This window comes from Elephantulus edwardii, unplaced genomic scaffold (genome assembly GCF_000299155.1).
Source record: "Elephantulus edwardii isolate Elephantulus edwardi_28Jun2011 unplaced genomic scaffold, EleEdw1.0 scaffold00073, whole genome shotgun sequence".
In the NCBI taxonomy this organism is placed as follows: Eukaryota; Metazoa; Chordata; class Mammalia; order Macroscelidea; family Macroscelididae; genus Elephantulus; species Elephantulus edwardii.
Window position 1 is genome coordinate 10,820,368 of NW_006399823.1, and position 13,178 is coordinate 10,833,545.

Below are 13,178 nucleotides of genomic sequence, written 5' to 3' on the forward strand. Positions count from 1 at the left end.
TTTCTTTTGGATTCTTTACCTTTATCTTGTTGTGGTGCTCAAGTATTTCATAAATTCTGGATATAAGTCCCTTATCTGATATGTTATTACCGAATAATTTTTCCCAGTCAGTGGCTTCCCTTTTTACCCTACTGGAGAAGTTTTTGGATGTGCATAGGGATTTGAGTCCATGGTTTTGTAATCACTTGCTACGCATCAGAGAGCTGGACAATGATTAGAGAGATAGAATGAGAATTGAAGCCTTTGAGCTGTGGTGCTGGAGAAGAGTATTGAATATACCACAGACTGCTAAGAAAACTAACATGTTCATCCTAGAGAGGGTTTAACCAGGCTACTCTTTGGAGGCAAGGATTCTGAAGCTTCATCTGACATACTTTAGACATGTTGCAAGGAGGGACCAGTTTTTGGAGAGGGACATTATGCTTGGGAGGGTGGAGGGATAGCGCAGTAGAGGAAGGCCCACTATGAGGTGGATTGATACACTAACTGGGCTAATGGGGGTGGGTGTGTCGGAGACAGTGAGATTGGCACAGGACAGAGCAGGGTTTAGGGCTGTTGTACATAGGGTCACTATGAGTCACAGGGGACTCAACAGCACATAACAACACACAACATTATTTGCATGATAACAGTCCAGAATAAGTGCTGCATAGGAAAGTGGACTTGAAGGGAGATTGTACAACAATAAAAGAATTTTTTTTTCAAAAAGAAAAGCAAACTGAGGGATGGTATAAAGTTAGGAAAATGTGCAAAAATGAATTAATGGAAATGCAAGTTCTCTATAAACTTTCATTAAAATATCAATTAAAAAAACCCCAAAACTCACCTTACCTATAGTAAGCAGTATTGTGGCTACACACCCTCTATGATAGATTGTTCATTCTTTTTGCAGGCTATAGAGTATTCAGTACTCTTCTCCAACCCCACAATTGAAAGGCAGTGATTCTTCTTTTGTAGTATATACTCATTCTCCCACTTTCAGATGCATAAGAAATAATTGAAAAGGCAATAGTTTGGATCAGGCATGTTAGAACTGCACATTAGTCTTTAAACTGACATTGTTGCTCTTTAGAATTTTAGAGAGGTCCTTGACAATTTATATTCCCAATTCAACATGTCTTTTGATTCCTTGGCTGCTGTTACCAGAGATGTTTATTGCAAATCCAAATAAAATGAAATTGTTGGCAACTTCAATCCTTTCTCCATCTATCTTGATGCTGCCTATTGGCCTGGTGGTGGATATTTTTGTTTTCTTGGTGTTGAGATGTAATCTATATTGAAGGCTATAGTCCTTGGCATTCTGTTGCAAGTATTTCATTTTCAGCAAGCAAAGTGTGTCATTTACATAACGCACAATGTTGATGAGTCTTCCTCCAATTCTGATGCCACTTTATTCTTCATAAAGCCTAGGTTCTTAAAGAATTTGCTCAGAGTACAGATTGAATTCACAGTTTTCTTTATTTTAGACCATGCAAATGCAGTGTTCTGTTATATGGATATGGAGAGGGAGAAAGGGGGAGACGGCGAAAGGAGGGAGAGAGAGAGAGAAAAGAGAAAAAAGAGAGAGAGAAAGAGAGATATTGGAATTTTGCTGCATTTCTTTAGATTTCAGTTATTTTCTGTAATAGTTTCTATTAGCTTTATAAAAAGATGAATTCTGTGATAAACAATGTATATGAACTTTGTAAGTACATCAATATAAAATAAACACTTTATTTAAAAAAGATAATTCTGTCTTCCTTCTAGTTTGTTTGAACAAAATATTTTGTTATTTTTCATAGTGTTCAAAAAAGTTATTTCAGCCTCACAAATTATCAATGGTAATGGCAAATACATTTTTAAGATAGTTGTCAAAATTGGAGAGAGTCTGCTAAATTTAATAATTAATGATCTGTGACTTTTGGAAGAACTATCTGCAGACAAGTCCTGGGTGCACACATTACAAACTGGTTACTTCACAGACTATGTCCTTGGAACTCTGTACTATTGGACACAACTGAGCATGTGGTATCACATTGTGTCCTCTGCCCTTGAACATTTGGACCACATTGTCCAGGGTGTTGTCAGGTGGGGAATAATTATTTCTGGAGATTCTTTTTATATCAATATGGCTAGTACTTAATTAATTAAACACAAAAATAAAAGTGAACTATGTGGGGGAAAAGACATTAAATCTCAAATTAAAAGGACTTCTAACTCAATTTCTTCTTAGACAGATTTCAAAATGCCCAAGGCCATGCAGTCTGATACAAGTAGAAGGGTGATGCAAGGAAGATACAGGGCAGAGATGCAATGGCCTGACCAGAAACAGTTAAAATACCGTATTGGTAGTGGTGTGGGGGTTGTTTATCAAAGGAGAACTTAATAGTGTGTGTGTGTGTGTGTAAAATTACCCACGTTCTTATTTTGAATGTACTGGTTATTAATCTTATAACTTCAATGAAAAAACTATTGTGTACCTTATTTTAATATTTCTATTCACCTAATAAATTATGGTAATTAAATAATTTAATGACAGTGAAGTGCTTAAACAGCATTTGGCACAGAGTTGTTGCTCTTTGATGTTGAGTTTGTTCCCTATCATGGTTACTGTTGTTGTTGTTATGTGCCTTTGAGTTGCCTGTGACTCATGGCAACAATATGCACAATAGCTGTGAACTTTGCCTTATCCTGAGGCAGTCTCACTGTCTCTGACACACCTAACACTATTATCTCGGTTACTGTGTCTATTCATCTCATCCAGGTCTTCCCCTTTTGCCCAATCTGTCCACTCTTCAAGTATGAGGTCCTTCTCCAAGGACTAGTCCCTCTGAAAATTTGCCAGAAGTATGTGAGAAGGAACTTCAAAATCCTTGCATTTAAGGAGGAACTTGATTTTACCCTCTCCAGGACAAACCTGTTTGTTCTCTCTGCAGTCTATGAATGTTCGATACTCTTCTCCAACACTACAGCTCAAAGGCATCAACCCTCTTCTGTCATCCTTAGTATTCCATGTATAGTAGCACAAAAGTTGTCCAAGCAGCTCATTGATATGCTTGAGTTCATCATTGAAACTAGTGTGTATTTGTTTCATCTTTCACCCCAGGGGCTCATCTTACAGCAAATTAAAAGACAAAAATATTCTTTTGTGAACCAATTAGGATTTTTATTTACTGGTTTTCAGTAGATCACCAAACTTGTCTCCTAGTCTTTCTTAGTCTGAATGCTTTTCTGAAAGTTATCTTATGTATGAACCTGCTAGTATTTCACACACGAGAAGCATAATTTCCAGCATTATAGTAACACACAAGCCATCAAAGTATAACAGATAGACTGATAGACTGTCGGATGGGCAAGAATTCTTATTTTGACTCTAGTACAGCAGTACTTGAAATATTTTTGCTGTTTTCATCAGTCTAAATGTTGTGCCTGTTTTCTGTGGGTATTATAGATGTCAAAAGACATCTATATTTAAAAAAAATTTGAATCAATGCCTCTGAGTCTGAACCAACTCCAAGCTGTCTGTCTGTCTGCCTGCCTGTCTGTCTGTATCTATCTATCATCTATCTATCTATCTATCTATCTATCTATCTATCTATCTATCTATCTATTGTTCTATCATTCTATCTATATCTCCCATGATAGATGAGGAAGATATTAAGGCTATAAATAATTTCAGCCTCTTGGCCCCACAGTTAACACTCTTAACAGCAGTAGTCAGGAAATCATAAGATGAATTACATTGGGGAAGTCTGCTGTTAGGGACCTCTTCAGAGTGCTAAAGAGCTAAGATGCACCTGATCCAGGCTGTGGTCTTTGCAATTACTTGCTATGCATCAGAGAACTGGCCAATGACTAAGCATGACAAAAGAAGGATCAATGCCTTTGAGTTGTGGTGCTGGCAAAGACTATTGAACATGCCAGAGACTGCCAAGAGAATAAAGAGGTCTAGAGTTGGACAATGACTAGGGAGGACAGAAGGAGAGTTGATGCTTTTGAGTTGTGGTGCTGGAGAAGAGTACTGAATGTACCATGGACTGCCAGGAAAACAAACAGATTCATCTTGGAGAGGATTAAACCAAGCTACTCCTTGGAGGCAAGGATTCTGGGGCTTCGTCTGACATACTTTGGACATGTTGCCAGGAGGGACGGGTCCTTGGAGAGGGACATCATGCTTGGGAGGGTGGAGGGACAGCGCAGGAGGGGAAGACCCTCTATGAGATGGATTGATTTGGTTACTGGGGTAATCGGGATGGGTGTGTCAGAGGCAGTGCGGTTGGCACAGGATAAAGCAGGGTTTAGGGCTGCTGTGCATAGGGTCGCTATGAGTCGCAAACGACTCGACAGCACATAACAACAACAACAACAGCATCCTAGAGAAGATGAAACTAAGTTACTCCTCAGAGTCAAGGATTGTGAAGCTCCAGCTGACATAATTTGGGCATGTGACCAGGAGGGACCAGTCCTGAGAGAAGGATATCATGCTTGGAAAGGTTGAGGGACAAGACAGGAGAGAATGACACCAGATGAGGCAGATTGACACAATAACTAGGGCAGTGAGGGTAGGTGTGTTAGGGCCAGTGAGACTGGCTCACGATACGACAGGGTTTAGAACTACTAGGGTTGCTGAGAATCACAGGCAACTTGATGGCATATAACAACAACATATCCCTTTAACAATAAATACAAAAATAAAATGTAAAAGCATAGTCTCTGAAAAATGTGCCAGATCTATTTATTGGTTTGTATAACTTACCTTAAGTAAAATGGTATTTAAAACTTTAAAGCAAGGATTTCAGAAATTATGTAGAGGTTAACTTCTTCAACATTTTGCTCTGGTAATTGATTCTTTGGTCCTTAATATTTCACTTTAATCAATCATAATTTTCATGATGACATTGACAGTTCCTCAAGAAAAGGCTAAAGGGTCAATTAATGACACATCTCTGGGATGAACTATCTATAAATAAGTCTAACACAGAAAAGTATTTACCAAAATGTTGGTAAGATTCTGCCAACAGTGAATCCCCTGAATTCTTGTCTTTATTTACGGTATTTCATTCCTTCCTCAAATACTGTTACTTAAAGGAATATAGTCCATCAGCTGCTTCAAAGGAAAAAGATGAGCAATCTCCTACAATTTGAAAATCTGCTAGGGGGTCAGTTATCAGTGAATTCTTACCTGACAACAATGAGAAGGGAAATAGGTATAGGAACTGTTGACTTTCAAACCAAAATTGGAAATGAAATCTACTGCCAATGAGACAGCCTTGGTGACTTACTGGTATGGAATTGCACTACCAACCTAAAGCCAGGTGGTTCAAATCCACAAGCTGCTCTGTGGGGCAAAGTTGGACAATCTCCTTGCGTGTAATTTATTGTTATTATTGTGTGCCGTCCAGTTAGAACTGACCCATAGTTGACCCTCCAACAAGTTTCCAAAGGCACTAACTCACATAGAAGGAGATTGCCCATTTGTCTCCCACAGAGCAGCTGATAGATTAAAAAAAATGCATCTTTGGGATTGCAGCACAGCTTCTTACTACGAGGCTACCAAAGCTTCCTCATCAGACATTCACAGCCTCTGAAAGCCCACTGGATGCTCAGATATGGGTTAATTCCAACTTAGTGATACAAAGCAACAATATCAACTGCCACTGAGTGAACTGTAACTCTTAGTGATTCTACAAGGCAGAGTAGAATTGTCTCTATAAAGTTTCCAAGACCGTAAATCTTTACAGAAGCAGACACTACATTCTTTTTGCACAAAGCAATGACAGCTGACTTGCTAATTTTTTAATTTTTAATCATTTCACTTCTTGATTTAAAAAATAAAAAGCATTTTTATTTTCTAACAGCAGAAAAATAAATTAACACCTAAAAGAGAGTCCAAATTCCCATTTAATGTAAAGGGTCAAATTTCTATTTTTCCCTTCATTGTTGGGTATCAGATTTCTTAATAATATTCATTTTGTTGTTGTGTACCGTTGAGTCAGAACCCTTGAGCTGACCCCTACTTTGGCTTGTCAAAGGCTGTAAATCGAATAGGAGGAGATTGCTCATTCTTTTCCTGGAGAACAGCTAGCAGATTTGAATGATATACCTTTGAGATTGTAGTGCAATTTCTTACCACTAGGCCCCTAGAGCTCCCTGAAAAAAATTTTTTTTTTGTTAGGTATTGCTAAACACAGAAAAGATTTAGAAAAATAAGACACACAGTCAGAACTTTTGTCAGTAAAATCACTATTCATTCTCAGAGATAAAAGAATCAGAAAAACTTGGGAAAACAAATAATGTCAACGTTTGCTGGACTTTGTGTCTAATAAAAATTTCCAAGTAGTATAAAATTATTCACAGGCCATTTGAATTTCAGGAGTTCACACATAGCAGCCCTGCATGTTTTCACATGTGCTATACTTTGAACTTGTGCTCGCCTATATTTATTCAACAGATGGCAAAGTTTGTGATAGCATCAAACAGTATCCTGACAAGAGAGCAGCTCATTTTGTGCAGGGAACCTGTCAGGTAGCCCTCTGGGTTGGTAAACAAACTGATGGGCTGCTGCCTTTCCCAGGAGAATGAATTGCAAGAAGCCACAGAGGGGAAAGAGGGGGACCAAGAGAAGCAGCTGAATTCTTAAAGACTGCACGACAGAAAAGGAACTAATAAATTTGTGATTAAGATCTCAATATCACAGTCAAAACTATCTCCTAATCATGCCTATTTTTAACTTTAATGCTCGCATGCAGAATATAAATCACAAAATGTTTCATAAAGAATTAATAACCAATGGAGGTGGCAAAGCAAGATGGCTGAGTGAGTGAGCATTCCCATTTACTATCCCGGCAACTAACTTATTGAACAATGAATAAAAATAAGCACAGAATGAGAACTTAGATTTCTCATCAGCATCTGAAGTTCTGGAGAGTTGGTGTGATGCTAGAAGCAGGTGAAGAGAATGGACTTGGTTGAGAAATCAGAGATCCTGTTTGCTAATGTAGCACGTAACAATAACCACCTGCTAACATTGGGCACTCTTGTTCAGAGCAGACATTTGGGACAGGCTTATGTGGCCTTTTGCCTCTGGAACACAGAAAAGGAACAATCAGATAAATCTCTGGACATACTTTTAAAGCACTACAAATTAGCTGGAGTTTGTAGGTTGTCTTGATTAGGAAGAAATGAAAGGTTTTCTTGAGAGTGCTGTAGAATCATTTGGGTCAACAAAGGATGTTGTTGTTGAATACTGTCAAGTCAGAATCAACTTATAGTTGATTTTCAAAGGCTATAAATCTCAAGGGAGGAGATTGTCCAGCTTTCTCCCATGGAGCAACTGGTGGTTTCAAATCACGTACCTATGTGACTGATGGGGAGTAGAAGAAGGCAGGAAGGGCAAAGATGACAGTATGAGGAGAATACTTCATATTGAGAAGAACAAATGATAAGATCCACAGTTGAGCATTATGGGAGTCACTGTGTGGGGGCATCAGTGAGGGAAAGATAGAAAGCCCTACAGCATTGCCATACAAAATTGGAGCCCCCTTATTTATGACAAAGTTTTCGAACAATTAAACCTCTCCCTGCTGTGAAGGAATATTAAGTTCCAGGGACTACGCAGAAAAGGAATAATAAATCTGTAATGGAAGAAGAACAATCTAAGTGTCCTATCTAGTAGTTTTCATGGAAGAAACTAAGCTCACCCACCATTGCTAGGTCATTCTGACTCAAAGCAAACCCCTGTGCCTTGGGAAAGCTTCCACTTGATGTTCCAGGGCTATGAGCCTTGTGGAATTGGTCTGCTGCATCTTTCTTCTACAGAGTGACTGGTGGGTGCAGGCCCCAGGCTTCTGGTTGTCAGTAGAGTGCCTGGCTTATATACCAGTGCATCTTATCAAAGAAAATGTCACATAATAAATAAAATACAAAATAAGAAGTGAAAAAAATACAAAATAAAATAAATATTCTGAATTCAGTAGAAGGTAGTAAAACACATGAAGTCAGGTGAGAATAAAGGAAAATCAAAAGAACAATTACTTCCCTTGCCTCAAAAGAATACCCAGCTTCCACTTACTCCAAGACATATTGGTTTTTTTTCTTTTATCAGTCCATAGACTATTCAATGCTTTCTGCCAATACCACAATTCGAAGACATCCTTCTTTGGTCTTATTTACTCATTGTCCAATTTTCATATGTATATGAAACTATTGAAAATACCATGGCGTGGGTTAAGTGCACCTTACTCTCTGAACTAACACCCTTGATTTCAGTCACAAATGTAGTCAATTTTGTTTCTATGTATTATGACTGGTGTGGTCTATATGTATAGTTATGTATAGTTACTGTTTACGTTCTTTAGAAAAGAGGGTTTTGTTTTTTTTTCCCAATGACTACATTGTTAACTGTTCAAAATTTTATTATGCTGTTTCCAGTGTCATTTTTATCTACAGGTGAATGTAAACATAAATATGTAAGTACAGGTACATGTAATACATGTACAAACAGATATAATCAAGTATATTCTACATTGGTTTCCTGGTTTTGAAGGTTTAACAACATAGTCTTATGTGACAACACAGTCAGTGGTCATAATAAATTCATTTTGAAAAATCACAATGTGTATCTCAGGAAAGCGAGAAATATCTGAGGCTTTACAAATGAGACTAGCTAGACACAATCACAAAGGTAGAGTCACCAGAAGCAAAGCAGTAAAAGTACACAACATCTCAGAGTAGAAGTAAGTATAAGGCCACAACTCTCCACTTCCTCAACACCAGAAGAATCAGATGATGTCTAGGCCTCACAACTGACCTTTTGACCATGGTCAAAATTTGAAGGAAGAACTGGAGAAAAAGATAGGGCAGAATGTAAATTATTATTAAACAAAAGAGATAAACTAGAATAGTAGAGAGCAGAGAACTCCTGAGACTGTTGCCCTGAAATACTCTTTAATCCTACTACTAAGCCTATGTGGTCGTATAATCTTTTTTGGTGTTTCAGAGTAGTAAAGGGAAAAAAGGATAATATGTGTAAGATTGATGTTCTACTTAAAAACCATGAGCATGAGACCAAAGAGTCAACAACTACTCAAAAGAAAAGAAGGCCAAGTGTAGAGTATTGGAAAGGGAACAAATAAAAGAATTAAAGAGAATGTGATGAATATAACTAGTATAACAATTGTCATAAACATAACTAAAGCCACTGAAAACTGTGTGTGACAATTATCAGAGAGAAACTTATCTTACTTTAAAAACTTTCACCAAATCTCAATAATTTTTTTTAATTAGGAACATTCTTTGAATTTTTCTTTTAAAAGCTGGTGGTTCCCAAATAGGCATTTTTATTCCTTAAAAAAAAAAACAACACAAAACAAAACCAAAAAAACTCCACTAGAAAAGAAACATGCAAGGAGTTTTACAGTGACTGAGAAACTAGAAAAACAACTCTGAATTTACTCGTGTCATTCAATCGCTCTGAGTTTTTATTTTCAACATTAAAGTTATTTTTCTGTCAACTCAGAATAACAAATTGTATTAAAGAAGAGACAAGACTCATAGGATGAACTCTTTTCAAATGATATCTCATTAAGGATAATAGTTTATCACTCTATTTCTTTGCCTTATTGTAAAATAAAAACTATATTTTTTAACTTTAAATTTATATTGTACATAGCATAAGGTTTTTCCCCTCCATACATGTTATTTATTTTCTTTCTCTGTTTTTTCCTCTTTTTTATTTTTTGTTTATTTTTACACATTTTCTTCCCTCTTTCTCCCTTCCTGCACCCCCAACCTCCAGTCCACTTTGCAAAGATCCTCTTATTTCAGATTGTTGTCATATAAATAATGCCTAAACATATGTTTCTTTTGGATAGTTCTTCCCCTCATATGTTCCAATGTAATGTCCAATATCCACTCTTCCTATTCTTCCCTCAACCTCTCACATCATTCCTATTTTATGACAGTGGTGTTATGCAATATTTGTCTTTTTGTAACAGAGATATTTCACTTAGCATAATGTCTTCCAGGCTCCTTCATTGTGTAATGTTCTACAAGTCTGTTGTTTTTCAGTATTCCGTTGTGTGAATGTACCACAACAAGAAAAAGATAAACAACCCAATTGTAAAATGGGCACAGGATATGAACAGATATTTCACCAAAGAAGACAGTAAAATTGCAAACACATGAAAAAATGTTCAAAATTCCTTGCTATCAGAATGATGGAAAATAAAACAACTATAAGATCTCACCTAAGTAACAATAGTAAAGTTCAACAGGGCAGCAAACAACAAATGTTGATAAGGTTGTGGAGAGATTGGAACACTTATTCACTGCTTGTGGGAATATAAAATGGTACAGTCACTGTGGAAAGTGGTCTGGTGCTTGCTTCCTCAACAAGTTTTAAATAGAAATGCAATTTGACCCAGATATTTCACTACTCAGAATATTGTTGTTGTTGTTAAGTGCGGTCAAGTCATAGGCGACTCATAGCGACCCTATGAATGAAAGTCCTCAACACTTGGGTGACTTTCATCCTTGCTCCAAGTTTAAAGGGTTTTCAGAGGCAAGCTATTTACAGAAGTGGATGCCGCTCCTGCTTCCAAACTCATTTTAACCAGGGAGAACCACCCAATACCATCCACCATGGGTAATCATTATCGCATTTGACGCGTCAGTGTCACAGTGTTCAGGTTCACAACAACCACAAGTTATGTCTATACGGCAAGTGGACACACAAGGGCTATACGACCTAGAAGAAGGTTTCACCAAAAACAATTAAAAACAGGCCTTAAGGGCCGCGGATTAGAGTCACCCACCTGTGGCTTGGTGGCATCACTTTCAGTCCAATAGGCCAACTGGTCTCTGTTGTTAAGGGCCATTGTGTTGTAGGTGGCTTACAGTGACCCTATGAACGAAAGTCCTCAACACTTGCTTGACTTTCATCCTTTCTCCAGGTTCATAGGGTTTCCCCAGGCAAGCTATTTACAGAAGTGGATGCCACTCCTGACTGATTTCAAGCTTGTTTTAACCAGAACCACCAAACTGTCCACCATAGGTAATCATTATCGCATTCAGAATATACCCGAAAGAAACCAGAGCTATGACTGAATGCACACCTGAGTTTATTGCTGTGTTATTTACAATAGTAAAGAGACGAAAGGAACCCAAGTGCTCATCAGCAAACAAATGGATAGAAAAACTGGTACCTGTACAGTATATTTTTAATGAAAATATGAACTATCTTCTACCTCATATATCCCAGGATCACTGTGCCAAAGATTGAAAATAACCTAAGAGTTGGATTTGGAAAAATAAAGGCTAATGTTATTGTTGTTATTATTGTCATGTGCATTTGAGTCACTTGTGACTCATAGCGACCCTATGTACAACAGCCCAAAATTCTGCTCTGTCTCGTGCAAATTGCATTGTCTCTGACACTCCCATCCCGATTACCCCAGTCACTGAATCACTGAATCAATCCATCTTATAGAGGGCCTTCCCCTCCTGCGCTGTTCCTCCACCCTCCCAAGCATGATGTCCTTCTCCAAGGACCGGTCTCTCCTTACAACATGTCCAAAGTGTGTTAGACAGAGCCTCAGAATCACTGCCTCCAAGGAACAGCCCAGTGTAACCCTTTCCAGGATGAATCTGTTTGTTTTCCTAGCAGTCCATGGTACTCTCAATACTCTACTCCAGCACCACAGCTCAAAGGCATCAATTCTCCTTCTACCCTCCCTAGTCATTGTCCAACTCTCTGATGCATAACAAGTGATTGCAAAGACCATGGCCTGTATCAGATGCATTTTAATCTCCAGAGAGACACCATTGCTCTTCAGGACTTTAGAGAGGTCCCTAACAGCAGACTTTCCCATGGCAATACACCTTTTAATTTTCTGGCTACTGGTACCAAGACTGTTGACTGTGGAGCCAAGCAAACTAAAGTTATGAACAATCTCAATCTCTTCACCATCCATCCTGATGCTGCCAATTGGCAAAGTGGTGAGAATCTTTGTCTTCTTGACATTGAGCCTCAATCCATATTGGAGGCTGCAGTCCTTGACCCTCTTCAGGTCCTCCTCACTTTTAGCAAGCAGGGTAGTGTCATCTGCATGATGTAGATTTTTGATAGATCTTCCACCAATCTTGACCCCACATTTCTCCTCATAAAGCCCAGCCTCCCAGATAATCTGTTCTGCATACAGGTTGAAAAGTTATGGAGATACGACACAACCCTGGCGTACACCCTTCCCAATTTTGAACCATGCAGTGTTCCCTTACTCTGTTTTGACAACTGCCTCCTGGTCCAAGTATACGTTTTGCATTAGAACAATCAAGTGTTCTGGGATTCCCATTCTTTTCAGAGTCAGCCACAGTTTGTTATGATCCACACAGTCAAATGCCTTTGCATAGTCAAGGAAACACAGACAGATATTCCTCTGGGGTTCCCTGCTTTCAGCTAAGATCGATCTAACATCAGCTACAATATCCCTAGTACCATGACGCCTTCTAAACCCAGCCTCAACTTCTGGCAGTTCTCTACTGATGTGCTGTTCCAGTCATTTTTGGATAATCTTCAGTAGAATTGTGCTTGCATGTGAAATAAATGAGATTGTTCTATAGTTTCCACACTCTGTTGGGTCACCTTTCTTTGGGATGGGAACACATATAGATCTCTTCCAGTCAGTTGGCCAAGTAGTTGTTCTCCAGATTTCTTGGCACAACTTGGTGAGCATGTCCAGGGCAACATCTGTTACCTGAAATATGGCAATGGGTATACCATCTATTTCTGGGGCTTTATTTTTGGCCATTTTCTTTAAATCAGCCTAAACGTCTTCATCACCATAGGCTCTTGCTCATATGTTCTCTCATTAAATACTTCTGTGTCTGCCAATTCCTTTCAATACAGTGACTCAGTATATTCTTTCCATCTTCTTTAAATACTTTCTGGACCATTTAAATTCTGCGGAAAGCATCCTTGATTATAGCAACTGGAGGTGTGAATTTCTTCTTCACTTCCTTCTTGTTGTTGTTGTTTTGTGCCGTCGAGTCATTTTCGACTCATAGCGACCCTATGCACAGCAGCCCTAAACCCTGCTCTATGCTGCGCCAACCACACTGCCTCTGACACACCCATCCCGATTACCCCAGTAACCAAATCAATCCATCTCATAGAGGGTCTTCCCCTCCTGCGCTGTCTCTCC